At 35.7% G+C, this 20,472-nt stretch overlaps 1 long non-coding RNA gene across 1 annotated transcript in view; it reads left to right on the top strand.

Annotated features, from left to right (window-relative positions):
- Window positions 1-15,520, top strand: part of LOC127521054 (uncharacterized) — a 16,312-nt gene extending 792 nt beyond the window's left edge. Inside the window, exons 1-3 of the long non-coding RNA XR_007932268.1 lie at window positions 1-553; window positions 12,025-12,256; window positions 15,447-15,520. The exon at window positions 1-553 is cut by the window's left edge and continues 792 nt beyond it. This is a non-coding gene — a long non-coding RNA (uncharacterized LOC127521054). The remainder of the gene's footprint in view (window positions 554-12,024; window positions 12,257-15,446) is intronic.
- The last annotated feature ends 4,952 nt before the right edge of the window (window positions 15,521-20,472 follow it).

The following is a 20,472-nucleotide window of genomic DNA, read 5'->3' on the forward strand; positions in this document are numbered from 1 at the left end:
CACCCTTTTGTTACTGTGCTGATGTGATCTGTGATGTTTGTGCCACATTCATATCAAATCAATCCTGACGGAACATCTCTGAGAATGAAAAGTCAAATATGCTCCATGCATCAGGTGATCTCAGCATCTTTCTAACAGAAGGCACAATATTCATCTCTGGCTTTAGCATCTGCCTTTATTTATTGAGTCTCACATGAAAGTAATATGCATATCGATAAAACATGCAGAAAACAAAAGATGAATGCAAATATGCAAAGCAAATCTGCACAAAATAGGGATGAGTTTGAGCTGTAAAGTGAATCAGATTTATTAAATAATTGTTCAGCTAGAGTTCCATTAGTTATTAGTTTTAGTGATTTTAATTGTTGAGGAGAGTGTGCTGTTACTTTACTGTGACCAGATGTACCATTTTCACCTGCTAGATGATAAAACAGATGAAAAACCCACAGATGCACATCGAATGAGGGACCTGAGCTATATCTACAGAGTAGAAACTCTTTTGACCACCCTAGCAACAACATAACACCCTGGCAACCATCCACAAAAGTCACAGGTAAGCACAACTCTCATTATTTTTTCAGAAAATGTGAGAATCTAGTTGAATATGGAGTTTGTGGAAGGTCACCTTGGTCAGTTGAAGAGATGCATTGGTCACACTGGAATTGGAAATGTTGGAATATGTTAAATTCACACACAATGTGAATGCAATATGTGTATATGTTTGCAATATATATGTGGGTGGGATATATTATGCAACATGTGAACATTTTGTCCTCAAAGTTGATGTGTTAGAAGCAGGAAAAATGGGCAAGCGTAAGGATTTGAGCGAGTTTGACAAGGGCCAAATTGTGATGGCTAGACGACTGGGTCAGAGCATCTCCAGAACTGCAGCTCTTGTGGGGTGTTCCCGGTCTGCAGTGGTCAGTATCTATCAAAAGTGCTCCAAGGAAGGAACAGTGGTGAACAGGCGACAGGGTCATTGATGCACGTGGGGAGTGAAGGCTGGCCCGTGTGGTCCGATCCAACAGACGAGCTACTGTAGCTCAAATTGCTCAAGAAGTTAATGCTGGTTCTGATAGAAAGGTGTCAGAATACACAGTGCATCACAGTTTGTTGCGTATGGGGTTGCATAGACACAGACCAGTCAGGGTGCCCATGCTGACCCCTGTCCACCACCGAAAGCGCCAACAGTGGACACATGAGCATCAGAACTGGACCACGGAGCAATGGAAGAAGGTGGCCTGGTCTGATGAATCACGTTTTCTTTTACATCACATGGATGGTTTACCTGGGGAACACATGGCACCAGGATGCACTATGGGAAGAAGGCAAGCTGGCAGAGGCAGTGTGATGCTTTGGACAATGTTCTGCTGGGAAACCTTGGGTCCTGCCATCCATGTGGATGTTACTTTGACACGTACCACCTGCCTAAGCATTGTTGCAGACCATGTACACCCTTTCATGGAAACGGTATTCCCTGGTGGTTGTGGCCTCTTTCAGCAGGATAATGCATCCTGCCACAAAGCAGAAATGGTTCAGGAATGGTTTGAGGAGCACAACAACAAGTTTGAGGTGTTGATTTGGCCTCCAAATTCCCCAGATCTCAATCCAATGGAGCATCTGTGGGATGTGCTGAACAAACAAGTCCGATTCATGGAGGCTCCACCCCGCAACTTACAGGACTTAAAGGATCTGCTGCTAACATCTTGGTGCAGATACCACAGCACACCTTCAGGGGTCTAGTGGAGTCCATGCCTCGATGGGTCAGGACCAACACAATATTAGGTGTGGTCATAATGTTATGCCTGATCAGTGTATATATATATATATATATATATATATATGTGTGTGTGTGTATGTATATATAGGCCTAATACCATTGTAGATAGGAATAAGAAATGAAGGATGCTTCAGTGTTGTAATGATATCACTCCAATAACATATTCCTAACTCTGTAAACTAAACCCAAGCTTTTCTTCTCAAATATGTGGATGTGCACAGATCTCCCATGAGCATTTGCACGCAGTACAGAATGATGCATTAAATGGCAATTCCACTGCAGTATGTAAGAGGACTGATACCAGTCACAGATGCTTTCAACAAACAAGTGTATGAGTTTGCAATTCCCACATTTCTCAGAGGCAGAATAACAGTTACCAAACCTGCTGTTTATAACCTTAAAAGATCCTGCACCAGCACACAATAAGTCATAAATCCTGAAAATGAAATCTGCCGTGTGCATGCGGCTCCCATCCAGGAGACACAAACACGCCCGCGCTGCTGATACACAATCTCCCTGCATCTGAATAATGGTGCTGCCGAAACGGCCCTGAGATTCATAGGGATCTGCGCTTGGCCCGGGACTCTATATTTCGTCTATTGCCAATAAAGGAGGAGTCATGCCGTCAATAATGACATCATGGAGCATCCGTGGCAATGATATGGGGGTGATGGATACTGTGTGCTCCTCCTTCAAGAGATGAGGTGAGATATGTGACTCAACCACAGATGCAGGTTTCGTGCCAAACCCAATGACATTTTTTTGGAATATAAAAAGCAATACATTATGCAGTTATTTATTTTATCTGGAAAATACCATTTAAATACATTAAAGGGGACATATCATGGAAATTGACTTTTTCCATGTTTAAGGGCTATAATTGGTGCATTTACCAACCCAGAAAATGTGAAAAAGGAGAACCTAGTAACTTTGCATTGGTAAGCCTTTCTCTGCAAGCACGTGAAAAAATTAGCCGCTCAGATTTCTCTCCCCTAGTGACGTAGGAAGGGGATCTTATTATTATATTACCACCCCTTAATCTGCATGTTTGCACCACGGCACCGCCATTTTGTTTTCGCAAGCGACAATGGTGTACCAGTTCTAATGCCATGGCAAAAGTTTGAGCAAAGCATGCTAACTGTTCTGTCATTGACTGAACACTATTTAGAGTCTTGTTAGCTTGGATAGCCTGCAAGTTGAACCTGGCAAGCTCGATTGCTAAAAAAGGAGTGTTTCTGTCCGAGTGATATTTTGGGAAAAATATTAGACCATTCACAGCATTTGATAGCAATCATAAATGTTAACCTGGTGTGTATGACTCTGTTTGGCAAATAAGTACGCTATGTATAGTGGGCGTCCATACGGTTTTGCACAAAAGATTAACATGACGGCACATGCTAGTTGATGAGTTGAATCAACTCCACAGCAACTACATAAATTTATCCACTAACCATTCAGAAACGTCCTAAAAGTTGTAACTTCTTCCTGAGTCTCTCCATCAGTGTCGACTCCGGTTTGAACAATGTAAGGCTGAACACCATTATTGACAATCCTCATTTTGGCTGCGTGAGATTCTCCAGCTTTGTTGTTGTTGAGCAACCGAAGCGTGACCTGTTAAAGCTCCGCCCTCTTCTGGAATGGGGGCGGGAAGAGCAGCTCATTTGCATTTAAAGGGACACACACAAAAACAAATTTGACAATCTATAATAAATGATCTGTGGGGTATTTTGAGGTGAAACTTCACAGACACATTCTGGAAACTTATATTACATCTTGTGAAAAGGGGCATAACTCATTACTAAGTAATTAATGACTGTAATTTAATTATTTTTCCCTTGAAAAGGTAAAGGAATTAATTTTTCTGTAATTTAATTAAAGTTATTTATGATGTAATTGCTTTAAATATTGTATAGCAGGGCTTGTCAACTGGCGGCCCATGGGCCAAATCCGGCCCGCTAATCATCTTCATCCGACCCGCAGCACCCCAGTCTCCCTCCTCCTCTTTTCCTGGCGATTCGGCTAAATTTGTTTAGATACGTGGCCGCAGTGGCGCCTGCAGCTATACGACTATCTACGCACTGTTCATACCATGCACGCTCCTCCGACTGACCCGAGAAACGTTTTCCATGCGAATATTTCAGCAGTTATTATGTATGTCCCATATTTCTGTCGACTTTCTTTTCCGTGAATTGGCCAAACGCACTTGCATAACAATCTGAAATGATTTGGATTCGTTCGGACCGCTCTGTCACTGAATCATCTGTAGTTGTTTCTCGGTCATTAACAACAAATACAGAAAAGTAGCGCTGTTTTCATGTGTTTCACTAGTTTACTTTGAACTACGCAGCACGGTCCAGTGGATAACGGAATGAAAGCTTAAAGGAGCTGCGTTTATTCCCAGTCACCATTATTAAACAGCGTTGCGACATCAAGTGAGATTAGCGTTTCAATTCGACACACACCTCTCGGTTACAAACTACAAATCACTCGATGATTAAACTAGTTTTAAATCAGATGAAACAGCCAACAGCCCCAACAAGACTGATGAGGAAAACAGGAGAAGCGTGCCATGAATGAAGATAGAAGACTTTTAAATCCCAAAATCACCACCCTTACAAATATTTAACATGAATGAACTGTAGTAAATGGTTTGTGGAGATATGGAATATTTATGTTATAGCCATTTATATTGCAATATTTATTAGGTGGGTAGGGGAATATATAATTCATGTCTTTGTTAAGGTGTAGTTTGTACCTGTGTTTAGCCAGTTTTTTTAGGCCTATATAACATATCATAATATAATATCATTTGACAGTGGTAGTGAGTAGCCATGTATGGTTTAACCCGTGGTTACCAAGTCTCACTGTGAGAATATTTTCATTTATTCACCCACCTAAACTTTTTGATTTGATAATCCGGCCCTCGAATGAAACTACTTGAAGAGCCCTGCTGTATAATCTATGAAACAATTCTATATAAAACAATATAATTAACATCAAAATTTACTGTCTTCTCCATTTAAATACTTTGGTCAGTTCAAGAATAATTTATGCAATATTATATTATTTATTTGAAAAAATTAAAGAGCATTTTCATGTCTATCCTTGTATTGTTCAACAGGTCGAGGTTGATACGGGAGTTAAAAAGTAATTAGTAATAAGTAGTGCAATACCTTAAGAGAGAGTAATTAATCTAAGTACACTGTTGAAGATGAAATTAGTAGCTAGTAATTACTAATTACTTACTCAAAACTGATTAACAGTCAAAAGTTTGTAATAATTAAGGTTTTTTAAAAAATATTTTTGAAAGAGACTTACCAAGGCTGCATTTATTTGATCAAAAATGCAACTGTAATATTGTGAAATATTATTACTAGTTAAAATAGCTGTTTTCTATTGTAATATATTGTAAAATATAATTTATTCCTGTGATCAAAGCTGAATTTTCAGCATTATTACTTCAGTCTTCAGTGTCACATGATCCTTCAGAAATCATTCTAATATGCTGATTTGCTGCTCAAGAAACATTTATGATTATTATCAATGTTGAAAACAACTTTGGTTAAATAATGTGACTCGTGACATTTAATTCAAAGAGCATTACTTGGCTTATTCTGATGGCGAAGTCTAAACAAAACAAGTTATAGGATTTCTAATTAGGCCTCAAAGTTCTTTCAGCAAATGCAATCGCTCAGAGGTTCGAGGAGGTTCACGTTTTGACGGGGAGGGGAAGGATTGGGACGACAGCGCTCAGGCAGGATCACTCATTTGCATGGCTGATTTAATGACACTTAGTCGGCAGCCGTGCAGATCGATAAGAATCTCCTCATCTGTTCATCAGGGCTCGAGTCCGTCGTGCAGTTTAAGTGCGTGTTGTTAAATGAGATATCAGCTCTTCGATTTTCTCCACATCTGCGCTGGTGCATTTGTGAGAAGAGCGTTCACTCTCAGAGAGCTTTTGACACCTTCACGTTTCAATTAGACGTGAATTATATTTGAATATGGAGAGGTTTCAGGAATTAAAAGCGTCGTAGACTCTGGCATTTCATGTTCAATGGTGCACATGGTGTCATTTCATCTCATCTCATGGCAGTTCTGTTTTTCTCCATAAATCCGACAATATCATTTTGATTACTAATTAAACCCTGCTGTCTATATGAGTTAGAGAGTAACAGCAATGACACTACTAACTTAACTACATTTTCCAGTAGCATGACAGTAACTTTGCTGTTTTCAGATTACTGCGGGTTTAATATTTTGACCTGGTTTAAAAAAAAAAAGAAAAAAAATTCACTGAACCATTTTATTTGTCACCCAATAGTGTTCCCAGAAGTTCCTGCACTGTATTTTATAGAGAGATACAAATTTAGTAAAATATTTTTGATTAATAATTATTTAGTTTAATGCTGATGAATTTATTTATTATTATTTTTTTTTTTTTTTTTTACTTCAACCTGCACTACAGAACTTTTGCCTCTCTATGGCCATCTGTAGTTGAAATGTACAATTGCAACTTACTCACAGAGTTGTTTTGTCACTGAATTTTTATGAATTTTCTCAATAATGGAATTTTGTTCATTTTACCCAAAAATAAGACTCTTGTCAGAATTTGTCAGCAAATGTTCAATGTTTAATTTAATACATTTATCATCATATCATGAAATTAATTTGATAAATATTTTTACTTTTTTTTAAAAACATTAAAAAAAATGTTTAAATAGATTCTTAATAATTGAATTTTTTTTTTAAATGAGACATTAGTCAATGACATACTCTTCTATTACAATAATGTATTTTAACTATTTTAATTTACCAGATTTTCTTAGCAAACTCTTGCCATTTAATTTGATCAATTTATCATCATATCATAAAATGAATTTAATCCATTTAATCCAATTTTTAAAAAATTAAAATTAGTTAAACATTTTTAAAAATGGCTATTAAAAAGTAATTTAAAAAAAGATGCCCATTTTAAATCACCTTTTTATTTTAACTGACCTTTTTAATATTTTTTTAATTAAATTTTGTTAATTTTTACAGAATTTAATGCTACTGATTGACTCATCTGCCCCAATAATATGTTTTAAATATTTTAATTTGGCAGATTTTTTTCAGCGATTCATTTAATAAATGTATCATCATATGACGAAATGAATTAAAAAAATTGTAATCAATTTATAAAGTAATAGGACAGAAAAATGAACCATAGTATCTTTTAGTGAGCGCTCTGTTTTAGTGTTCTAGGTGTTCAGATGTGCTGCAGGTACATTCATCACGTTCTGATGTGACTTTAATCTCGTCAGTGACTGTTTCGACCTGACAGGAAACGCAGAGGCCGCTGACGTGTCATTGTGTGTTCGCCTTGTTTCTTTGGAAGCCCAATTATGATTAATGGCATGAGGCACAACAACATGAGCTACATGAGCATGTAATCATCATTAATTACTCTAAAGCTGAATGTGCTGTTGTTCCTCTGGCATTAAGTTATCAACGAAAACACTTCACTTCGATGGACAGTGAATCAGCGTGGTTAGAAACACAACAGTGGAGGGTTCAATCCAAGATGCCAAACAGCAGGCTGCTAACGTACAATTTCTTTTGATTAATTGGTGCTTCCAAACAAGCTTTAAAGTGCCCCATTATGCTTGTTCAGATATTATCTTTTATAGTTTGTAATATATTATATTAGTGTGTAATTATCTTTTAGTGTGTAATAAAGCTTTTTGTGAATGTAAAAGATCTGCAAAGTTTCAAAGATCAAAGTGCAGATAAATGCAGTTTATAAGAACCGATTTAATCACATCTGACCAATCAAAGCAGAGTAGACCAATCACAACAGACTGGGCCGTCTGACCAATCAGAGCAGAGTAGGCTCTTGGAAAGTACTTTTTTCAGTACCTGAACCATTTCAGGTACTGAAAAAAGAGTATATTATGAGTAAATTAAAGTGTTTTTTGACCATGGATGCATGTAAATTTATTGTAGGAGACTCCAAAACAAAATTAGGAACCTTTAAAATTGCATAATAGGGGCACTTCAAATGAAAAACACTCAATTTTTAGATGCTTTTAAAACCGAGATTACTAATATTCAGTGAATGTTCAATGGTGGAAAATAAATATATTCATCCATAAGAAACCAAAACGCCTAAATAAAATACATACAAAAAAAACATCTACAGGGTCTGTTTTTGTGCTTTGCTTCTGCATATCTGTATTCACATGTGAAATCGAGAATTATGGCAAAATGCTGATAAGGCTGTTGCTCGTGTTGGGTTGTTTAAATCAAAAAATTGCAATTGAGGTCTAGCACATACGTTGACCTTTGTAGATCCATTTTGTGTAAATGCGTTCCTCGCTTCTTATCTTGCTGTGAAAAATAATAACTGCCAGGTAAATTGTATCTGTGATTTGCACGTGATAAATACTCTTTTAAAGCCACATTAAACTGTACAATTTCATGCCGCCTGGCTTCAAGTTGAATATAGAAAGCTTAATGGAGCCATACGAGGCCATGCATAATTCATGATCTTTACATATCTGAGAATTACATTCAAAATACCAGAGTGAAAAAGGTTATAAGTGTGCCGAGTCAAAGTGCCAATTGACAAATTTGATGGTCTCTTAACATAGAAGTGAATCCGAGGGTTGTTTTACCCTCTTCAGTTCTCTTCTCACAGATTTAATTTTTACATTTTTGAAATTCTGTAACATGAAAAGCTCGTAAGATACGACGTGTCACAGACTTCCTCTCCTGGAAGGGTTTGCTAATGTAATTATGTATAATTGGTGATCTGACAGCAGAAGACTTCAATTGATAATTAGCTTTTCAAAGGAGAAAATAATTACTTTCTGTTTGAGATTTGTACTCGGTTAAAATGAATGTCTTTGGACAGACTCCAGATACTGGAGGTTTGACTTTGAGAATGATTAATTTTAAAAGCACAGATGATATCAAAGGATGTTTAACTTGACTCGATGCTTTACTCAATCTCATGGATCGTCTTTGCCAGGTTTCTCTCAACAGCTTGTTAGACTGTCAGGATGTGTTGTGTTGAAACTCCTGGGTTATTACTAGGGCTGGGGATTAAATTTCACAATTCAATTTGAATTTGATTCACAAGCTTGTGATGACTTAATTCTGATTTCGATTCAATTCAGTATTGATTAATTGGGGTATGTATCAGGTACAGTATGGCAAATTTTCTCAAGGAAAAAAAAATATCTCTCAAGTAATGATACAGGGAACCCCAGTTGGTACATTACTATAATATTAAAGATTAAAATGAACTGATTTGTTTACATTTAAATTGCATTTAAGAGTTTTTATAATAATAACATTATAATAATATCTTTTTAATGACATAATTATGTTTCTGTTCGTTTTTTTAATATAAACATTTAAATAGTGGCTGTCATAAAAACATGAGGGACATATTCAAACATACATTAAATGTTGAAAAACAGGTTAAGTAAAAATACAATGAATATGAAATATATACGCATATATTTAGCAAAATGCTCCTCTCTAGAATAATTTTCTAGCTAACTATTGAGTTTATGTTCATTGAATGGCTTTTCTGAGGTAAATATATAACATCACGTGACATATGGAAGCTGTTTCATTGACGTCTTTCCGCAATTGAAACACGAGACGTGATGCAGGTTTCAGTAAGTTGTTCTATATCTTTCAATATGGTTTCTGATTTTTCATTCATGTTTATTTCGCGCTGTAACTAGCAGGCTAATAGTAAAGCGGAAGAGATGGTCCATTCACGTGCCGCTTGATCTGAGGCATTACTGCGATCCATCACGCCACGTTAAAGAGCACCAAAACGATATTTATTGTTTGAATTTTGCTGTAAATTTAACATAATTTGAAAGCTGAGCTTTGTTTCATATTAAAACTAACAAATCACAAAACTTACTGAGATTTATTGGATGGGAAGCACGCTTCAACAGCACAGACTAAAAGATCTATTTATTGGATTTAAGAGTCCATATCGGTTCATCAAATTGAGATTCGATAAAAATCATGAAATTGGTATTTTAAAATCAACGCCAACATCATCATTGCAGTGTTAGCCCCGCCCACTGGCGTGTTAGTGAGATGAGGAGTAGAGAAGAGCGATACAGGACTAAAATAACATTACCTTTCAAAGGATCCTAATGCTAGGAATATGGTTATTTATTTTCAACAATGTGAATGTCTCAGTTGAGCTTTATTTATTACTATTTGTTATTTCACTGTGGATTCTTTGGTAAATCAATTGCATTTCGGCGCAGGCTTTGCAAACAGACTTTTACGATATGGACTCGACAGTAATTCAACAACATGTCAGTAACTGTGTTCATTCTAATGCCTGATCTGATATTAATGATTCATGTACAGTGTCAGTAAATCAAACCAGCAACTAAATGCTCAACTTCACGTTGTTTCTCTTAGTAGGATGAAAATAATCTGTTATTTAAGCTGTGATTAAATTATATATAGAAAGCAATCAAAGAACGCTTCCTTTACAATCGCTGGAGCTGTCAATCAAACAGCCCAAGTTTATCAGTGAGTTCAGAGTTTATCAGAGTTCAGGACTCGTGCCAAAACTCCTGTTCTATTCAACAAATCTCTTAGTTACATCGAGTTTGCACTGTTAGTTATGAAAGCATTCGTTAGTGTGCAGAAATTGAGTTGCAATGACGAGATCACTGCTTTCATGCGGTTCGATCATCACTGCAACCTTTCATGTCACGATCTAAATATAATGCCATAGATATAAATGTAATGTAACACTTTTCACGGTTAGTTAACCTTGAGAGCTGTAATAGCTCTAAAAGTTTTCAAAAGAATAATACTTAGCTATTTCATATGCAAAGATGTCAGCCAATCACAGCAGTGGGTGTTTACTCTGAAGTCTCACAGCAGACACGCCCCTTAAAACAGAGCGTTCAAATCAGAGGATAAAATCAGGGTAGGAAAAATGCCTTTTATTTCTAAATTATGACAATTTTTGATGTAAAAAGCATACTAACATTTAGTATGCACCCCAGGAAACATTATAAAACAATAAAACAACGCAGTTCATGACCCCTTTAACCCATCCAGTCCTAGTTATTTACAATCTCTTTTTATTATAATACGCATTGACTGTCTGTCGATGACATTAACTAGTCTACGATTAAAGTCTCCAAGATCAAACATCTCACTTAATGTGAATAGTAGCTGCATAAGGGTTGCCAGGTTTTCACAACAAAACCCGCCCAATTGCCACTCAAAACTAGCTAAAAACCCAATCCTGTTTCAGGGGGGTCTCCGGTAAAATTCGCATTCCAGTGGTAAATAAATATTTGGGGTTGCTTTAACCTGCGGACATGAAAAACAACAGTGTTAAAGCCCAATTCAGTGGGAAAACCGCAAACATGGCAACACAAATGCAAGACAGCCATTTTGAAAGCTTTTTCATTTTAATATGCAGACGGTGAACAGTGACCTTGACTTTGGTGTGTTGTTCTTTTTATTGTAGTTGCTGTTTTTCTTTTAGGTTTCCTGTACTTCATCTTCTAGTTCAGCGTTGTTGTTTTTTCCGTCAGTTTTGAATGCTGATTTGTTTTTGACAGGCAAGGTGGAAATGTATTTCACAGTTGGACAGCTGGTTAGCTTATATCAAGACACACTTTGTAAACACCTGCGATTTTGATTAAAAGAAGGCAGCGTTGTTTCATGTTTTGAAATGTGCGAAGGAGATTCCAAACAGGAATTAAAATAACAGAGAGTTAAAATAACACCCATTTGTCATCTTTTATTACCAGCTGCTCTAGTGGTTGTATTAATGATATTTAAAAATATATATAAGTCTCTATTGAAACAGTTTTTACATTATCTAAAGATAATGAGTGAGTGGCAGGGTTATTATAGTTAACTAAAAATAAACCATAAAATGCACTAAAATAAACATGAACTGAATTAAAATAATATATATATAGAAAAAAAACTTTTTTCAGATGTTTTTTCACCTGTTTTCTGGTCCAAACTGGTGCATCTGATCAATTGGTAAAATAACAACACACTCTCCTCAACTACACACAATTAAAGGAAACACCATTAATTAATAACATGTTACTTTTGGTCCATGTTTATGTGTACATCTTTCATAAAATACATGGTGTTTTATTAACTCCTTTAACCTCAGTTACTCATCCTCAGGTTCAGTACCTTGTGTAATTGTTTCCTCTTTTTCTCGTCTCTTTTAGTTGTGGCACGACGCGATTTGTGTACAACCAAGTTCCCAGGAGCCTCATTAGAGACAGAAGCGTTTCGCACCATCTGAGAGAGTAACTAACGGCACGTTCCTGCCACACGCCGTCTGAGAGCCGAGATGTTGCCCACAGTATCGCTTTCCTCAAATCCCCGCGCAGACGCTTCCGTCAAACACTGTAAATGTCAGAGACACCAGGGGATGTTAAAGGTCTGCGTGTGGCGGAGGTAAATGTACCCAAACACAACAGTTTAAACATCACATACAGTACTGCATATTTAATGGCTTGTTTGAGTGTGTGTACGTTCAAGGCTGCAGAGATGTTCTCAAACCTAGTGAGCTGTTGCATAAACTCCTGAGAGTCTACTGCAAGTTAGTCATCTAATTTTTTTCTTAAGACTGGTCATAACTTAGATTGGTCTGATTCATCAAATTAACCTAATGGCTGTTGATTCACCTGACCAGGGCAGCGTTTCCCAAAAGCATCGTTTTTTTCAGAACTAAAAAAATTGGCTCCATTTCAGTTTATGACCACCACAACACACAGGAAGTGGAATTTATGGAATTGCAATTCACAAAAATTCAACACAGGTATCTATCTATCTATCTATCTATCTATCTATCTATCTATCTATCTATCTATCTATCTATCTATCATCCATCGTTCTTTCATTTTATCTATCGTTCTATCATTCCATCCATCATCCATCCATCATCTATTGTTCTATCCATCATTTTATCTATCGTTCTATCTTTCCATCCATCCATCGTTTTATCTATTGTTCTATCTTTCCATCCATCCATCGCTCTATCGTTCCGTCCGTCCGTCCATCCTTCCATCCATCCATCGTTCATCTTTCTATCTATTGTTTTTTATCTATTGTTCTATCTTTCCATCCATCCATCCATCCAGCCATCATTCTATCTATCTTTCCATCCATCATTCTATCGTTTCATCATCCATCATCCATCCATCGCTCTATCCATCGTTTTATCTATCGTTCTATCTTTCCAACCATATATCCATCTATCCATCGTTCTATCTATAGTTTTATCTGTCATTCTGTCTTTCCATCCATCCATCATTCTATCTGACATTCTATCTTTCCATCCATCGTTCTATCATTTCATCAATCCATCCATCCATCATCATTGTATCGTTTCATCCTTCCATCAGTCTATCTGTCATTCTATCTTTCCATCCATTGTTCTATCGTTCCATCCATCCATCCATCCATCGTTCTATCATTCTGTATTTCCATCCACCATTCTGTTGTTCCATCCATCCATCCATCCATCCATCCATCCATCCATCCATCGTTTAATCTATTGTTCTATCTTTCCAACCATATTTCCATCCATCCATCATTCTATCTATAGTTTTATCTGTCGTTCTATCGTTCCATCCATCCATCCATCCATCATTCTATCGTTCCATCCATCCATCAATCTATCATTTTATCTATTGTTCTATCTTTCCATCCATCCACCCATCCATCCATCCATCATTCTATCTATTGTTTTATCTTTCCATCCGTCGTTCCATCCATCCATCATCCATCCATCCATCATTCTATCCATCGTTTTATCTATCGTTCTATCTTTCCATCCATTCATCATCTATCTGTCATTCTATCTTTCCATCCATCATTCTGTTATTCCATCCATCCATCATTCTATCTTTCCATCCATCATTCTATTGTTCCTTCCATCCATCATTCTATCTTTCCATCATCCATCATTCTATCTGTCATTCTATCTTTCCATCCATTGTTCTATCATTCCATCCATCCATCATCTATCCATCATTCTATCTTTCCATCCATTCATCCATCAATCTATCTTTCCATCCATTCATCATTCCATCCGTCCATCCATCCATCCATCCATCCCTCCATCCATCCACCACCAAAATGTAATGCTTTTTACATTGATTTCAAAATACTCAAACAAGAATCAACAAGAAGTTTATTAAGAAGCTTAATAAACTTTTAATAAACAAGTTTTTCTTAATAAAAAAGTTTTTCTAGTTAAAAATGACATTGAATTACAATTCATTCTATTTCCTTACATTCAAATTCAAATTGCAACTGCAACATGCAGAGCTAATCACCTGTTAGATGATGAAATAAAGTTAACGTCTCCTAAGGTGCAATTTATGGATGAATCAGTGAAATCCGGAAAGAACAAAATGTTCACACCATTGATGAGGCTGTGAAAGTGTCACTTCCTAACCTCGGGCACGATGTGTTTTCTGTAGGTGGATAGAGTCAGCCTTAACCTGCTCTCAACTCAAAGAGGAAGAGCTGCTCTCGTCTGAACAAATGATTATCCTCTTACGGATCGCTTGATGGTCATTTTACTGATCCTGTTCACGAGTACAGACATCTTGACCCAATGTGTGTGGTCACCATCAGTAGATATCTGAGCAATTATTAAGAATAGAAGCATGAGAAACAATCTTTCTGAAATAAATGGCCACCGCTGTAACATTTGTAGCATTTGTTTGTTCTAATTAGTCAAACATCACTCACATTTTTATAAAATACGAAAATCCAGTTGTTTACTTGCAATCTCAGGGGCATTATATGTCATTCTTGCATGTTCAACTAATTCATTCTCCAAACGAATATATTAAAACTGCATTTTGCGTAATTCAGTTTACACCAGAGTGTCATTCCATTTACTGCTAACAAACACATGTCAGCCGTGTAGAAAAATACCAAAAGGCCTTTGAACCATATGTCACAGAATCAATTATATGAGCATCCGCCGTCAAACACTGTCAGAAAGGTCATGATCACATGAGAGGCGCTTAGAGACACTTCACATCTTATTAAACCATTTGATGGATCAAGAAAGTGGGTGTTAATGGGTCTCTCGGGTCTGAAGTCCTTCAGGATTATCGTTTGATTAGCATCCTATCAGTCTACTTTTCTAGCAATGCTCTGATACAAGTCGTTCATGTTGAATTTAGCATATACTAGTCACAAAGATATTTATATTAACCAAGTGAATGCTAAAACTGTACAGTGGTACCTGAGAGTCTGAACTTTTGCTGTTGCAAGCAAAACGGAGTTTATAGTTATAAAATCACGAGCAGAAATGGTGTTTGCTCCTGCACAGCTGGTGTAAAATCCTCAGAATGAAGGTGAAACTCCCTGATCTCTTCACTCGACCCACGGCAATTAATTTAGTTCCTCACAAACGTACAGCGCTAATGAATGCAGGCTACATTAGCCTCATAAAACACTGACTCCACAGCTTAGCAGGAAGCTAGTACTGTTAAAAGTAAAGCCACGCTAGCACTTCATTTCAAGTTGTGCGGAGTTGTACAATTCTTACACTCATTAAAATTGCAATTTAAAGGATCCAGATGGAATATTTTAACATCTCTGTTCGTTTTACTTCATTTAGAGTCTCTGAAACTGAAGGTCCAGCAGTGAAGGTCTATGATGGGCGTCTAAGACACGCACACAGGATGAAAAAAAGTGAGTTTCATAACTTTCTTCATAAAGCTCTTCGCTGAATTATTATTAGATATTTTCTTGTTTCAATATCAAGACCTTTACAGTTACGACTGGCTTTATTAGAATTGATATTATACATTAAAAACTGATATTTATATTGTATATTAAATAACAAAAAATAACATTTTATATTATGTTTAATATATTAAAACAGATCTTATATAAAATTGAATATCATTTTAAATCTAAAATATTTTATATGATTTTGAATATGATATATGGTATCTTTTAATTATGAATGATAAAAATCTAGCAAAAAAAAAACTGCCAATGAGGAACAAAAATGATAAAAAAAAATGTCCACAAAACTATCTAGTAAGAACAATATTAATATTAATAATCCTCAATCTTGACAGAAATGATTCAACATCATAGTAAATATTTTATACTATATATAACATTTAATATATGCTATTGAATATCATATATGATATATTTTAAATGAATAAAATTCTGCCAATGAGGTAAAAAAAAAAATCTTGAAACTACCATAAATATCTAGTAAGGATAATATTAATAATCATATATATTATAATATTTTAATATTGAATATGATATGATATATTTTAATATATTAAATATTAAATTATAATTATATTAATTGACAAATTAAATATGAAATAAAAATAGCAAAAAAAGTCTTCCAATGAGCTAAACAAAAAATGATTTAAACATTCTTGAAACTATTATAAATATCTAACAAGGATAATATTAATAATACTAAATCTTGAAAGAAATATATATAGCAATCAAGCAATATCTGACTAGTTTAAAGAATTTATTGATATTTTCAGTCATTTTGTATATTGGCTTTTCTTTCTTAATTGAATCCGTACATTTTAGAGTTTTGCGGTGTGCTGTGTAATTTCCATGTGATATTTCTTATTAAAGCATTATAAAGCTACTGGGCTTTATAAGCTGTGTTTTGGGTATTCGTTCTATCTAGTACTTCTGTAGATGATATTTCCTGCAAGTTTTTAATTGGAAATAACACTGGTGCAGTTAATATTTACTATATTGGAATAAATGAATGGTGCTCCAGAACTGACAAATTTTTTTGTGTTAAATACATACTATATATATGGTGTCATGCCATCACAGCACGTCCTCTGTAGGGTTGTGCTTTAAAGCCAGTCCTGCGCCTGTACAGTATCTTCCTGGAGCCAACAGACGCTGTCGACTGCTGCCGTTTCCACAGCTGAAATCATCCGAGCTGTCCTGACACAGCAGATAAGAGCACAGGCTTTCAGGAAACAGCAAGAGAGCTTCATCTGCTCAGCTTTAAGACAACACCAACAAAACGCCTTTAGGAGCAGCAGTCCTCCCAGAATGCAGTGCACACACTATCAAACATGGCACAGATCCTCACTGTCCTTCACAGCCCTTAAAGGAAGTTCAGATATGAACATTCTGTCATCATTTACTGTTCCTTGTGTCGTTCCAGTCGTGCATGACTTAATTGTGCTCTCGCTGCTCTTTCCACACAATAAGTATGGAAGCTTGTTTCTGCCATGAAATAAAAAATAAAAAATGTAATTGTGACTTTTTTTCTCAGAATTGCGAGATATAAAGTCAGAATTGGGAGTTATAAAGTCAGAATTGAGAGATATAAAGTCAGAATTGCGAGTTATAGTCAGAATTGAGAGATATAAAGTCAGAATTGAGAGATTTAAAGTCTGAATTGCATGATAAAGTCAGAATTTCATGATATAAAGTCAGAATTGCGAGTTATAAAGTCAGAATTGAGAGATATAAAATCAGAATTGAGAGATATAAAGTCAGAATTGAGAGATTTAAAGTCTGAATTGTGTGATAAAGTCAGAATTTCACGATATAAAGTCAGAATTGCGAGTTATAAAGTCAGAATTGAGAGATATATAGTCAGAATTAAGAGATATAAAGTCAGAATTGCGAGTTATAGTCAAAATTGAGAGATATAAAGTCAGAATTGAGAGATATAAAGTCAGAATTGCGAGTTATAGTCAGAATTGAGAGATATAAAGTCAGAATTGAGAGATATAGTCAGAATTGAGAGATATAAAGTCAGAATTGAGAGATATAAAATCAGAATTGAGAGATATAAAGTCAGAATTGAGAGATTTAAAGTCTGAATTGTGTGATAAAGTCAGAATTTCATGATATAAAGTCAGAATTTCAGGTTATAAAGTCAGAATTGAGAGATAAAGTCAGAATTGAGAGTTATAGTCAGAATTGAGAGATATAAAGTCAGAATTGCGAGTTATAGTCAGAATTGAGAGATTTAAAGTCTGAATTGCGTGATAAAGTCAGAATTTCATGATATAAAGTCAGAATTGCGAGTTATAAAGTCAGAATTGAGAGATATAAAGTCAGAATTGAGAGATTTAAAGTCTGAATTGTGTGATAAAGTCAGAATTTCACGATATAAAGTCAGAATTGCGAGTTATAAAGTCAGAATTGAGAGATATATAGTCAGAATTGAGAGATATATAGTCAGAATTGAGAGATATAAAGTCAGAATTGCGAGTTATAGTCAGAATTGAGAGATATAAAGTCAGAATTGAGAGATATAAAGTCAGAATTGTGAGTTATAGTCAGAATTGAGAGATATAAAGTCAGAATTGAGAGATATAGTCAGAATTGCGAGATATAAAGTCAGAATTGCGAGATATAAAGTCAGAATTGAGAGATATAAAATCAGAATTGAGAGATATAAAGTCAGAATTGAGAGATATAAAGTCAGAATTGAGAGATATAAAGTCAGAATTGAGAGATATAGTCAGAATTGCGAGATATAAAGTCAGAATTGCGAGATATAAAGTCAGAATTGAGAGATATAAAATCAGAATTGAGAGATATAAAGTCAGAATTGAGAGATATAAAGTCAGAATTGAGAGATATAAAATCAGAATTGAGAGATATAAAGTCAGAATTGAGAGATATAAAGTCAGAATTGAGAGATATAGTCAGAATTGCGAGATATAAAGTCAGAATTGCGAGATATAAAGTCAGAATTGAGAGATATAAAATCAGAATTGAGAGATATAAAGTCAGAATTGAGAGATATAAAATCAGAATTGAGAGATATAAAGTCAGAATTGAGAGATTTAAAGTCTGAATTGTGTGATAAAGCCAGAATTTCATGATATAAAGTCAGAATTTCAAGTTATAAAGTCAGAATTGAGAGATATAAAGTCAGAATTGCGAGTTATAGTCAGAATTGAGAGATATAAAGTCAGAATTGAGAGATGTAAAGTCAGAATTGCGAGATATAGTCAGAATTGAGAGATATAAAGTCAGAATTGCGTGATATAAAGTCAGAATTGCGAGTTATAAAGTCAGAATTGCGAGATATAGTCAGAATTGAGAGATATAAAGTCAGAATTGCGAGTTATAGTCAGAATTGCATGATATAAAGTCAGAATTGCGAGTTATAGTCAGAATTGCATGATATAAAGTCAGAATTGTGATATAAAGTCAGAATTGACGGCTGCAGATTCATTTAGACGTTGATAGTATAGCTACTGTAATGATGCTTTTATGGTGCTTTTTCATATTGGTAATGTCAGCCTCATTCATGTTCATTGTATTCAGAAGAGTGGGAACATTCTGCTAAACTTCTTTTGTGTTTCACAGCAGAGAGAAAGTCATGTCGGGTTGGAATGACATGAGGATGAGTAAATGATGTCAGAATTATCATTTTTGGCTGAACTAATAACCGCTAATTTAACCGCTCATACATAGTGTGACTCATCATGAAAGATCCTGATAAATCACTGGAACCAGAACCACACTCGGACAGGAGGTGATTCAGACTTTGGATGGACCATAAATGTGCTGTGAAGGTGTAATTGCATCATCAGAACCAGTGGCGTGCACAGACCTCCGGGAGGGCAGGGGCGAAAGCGCGTTCCAAGGGGGGGGATTGGGGGAGATATGGTTGTGGGTCTCCCTCGGTAGAAATCGCGTTCCTGGGGGAGGAGAAATGGGAACCCCTTTTGCGACCGCAAAGGGCACTTTCACTTTTGCGATCAAAGTGCACGCCACTGATCAGAACTGAGAAACCGAACCGCTCAAGAATCACAGTGATGTGACCTTTGCATTGGAGACATGCAGCTGATGCATAAAACCCTCTTCATTCAGAATGATTAAATCCATTCACTGCTCCCATGAGAGCGTGTCAAAACTACAACCATTAATATTTATGAACTACAGCGATGTGTGATAGAACGCACAGTGTCAAAAGATGTTAAATTAATTGAAGGGTTATTGAAGTGTATTAACTGATAAATCTGTGAAGTATTGTGTGTGCGTGTATACTTGCCATGTTGATTATATTGACCATATTAACAATAAAATGTGCCTTACTGATATCAAAAGCAGCTGGTGTGTCACTTTACACTATATTGTGTATTTTGGCAAGGCTTTAGCTTTATTGACCATTTTGAAACTAAATTATCCATGTTACAGTTGGTCAAGAGACATTGGAAGAACAGCAAGTTTGTATATGTGGAAGAGCAAAGGCCGACGGGAAGATTTCCAGAGAAATGAGGCCTTAAATTTGAGTCTGTTCCTCAAATAAATGACTTTATATATGACTTAATATCAAAGCACTTTCTACTCAAAAAAGGTCTATTAAAGGGCTAGTTCACCCAAAAATGAAAATGATTCCATGATTTACTCACCCTCAAGTCATCCTAGGTGTATATGACTATCTTCTTTCAGATGAACACAATTTGAGATATATTTAATATCCTGGCTCTTCCTAGCTTTACAATGGTAGTGAACAGGGGGCACGATTTTGAAGGCCAAAAAAATGTATCCATCCATCATAAAAATAATCCATACGGCCCCAGGGGGTTAAAAAAGTCCTTCCACTGCAAATCGATGCATACAGTCGTCTACCAGAAGCTAGTTATTATAGTTAATAAAGT

Source organism: Ctenopharyngodon idella, chromosome 10 (genome assembly GCF_019924925.1).
Source record: "Ctenopharyngodon idella isolate HZGC_01 chromosome 10, HZGC01, whole genome shotgun sequence".
Classification (NCBI taxonomy): domain Eukaryota; kingdom Metazoa; phylum Chordata; class Actinopteri; order Cypriniformes; family Xenocyprididae; genus Ctenopharyngodon; species Ctenopharyngodon idella.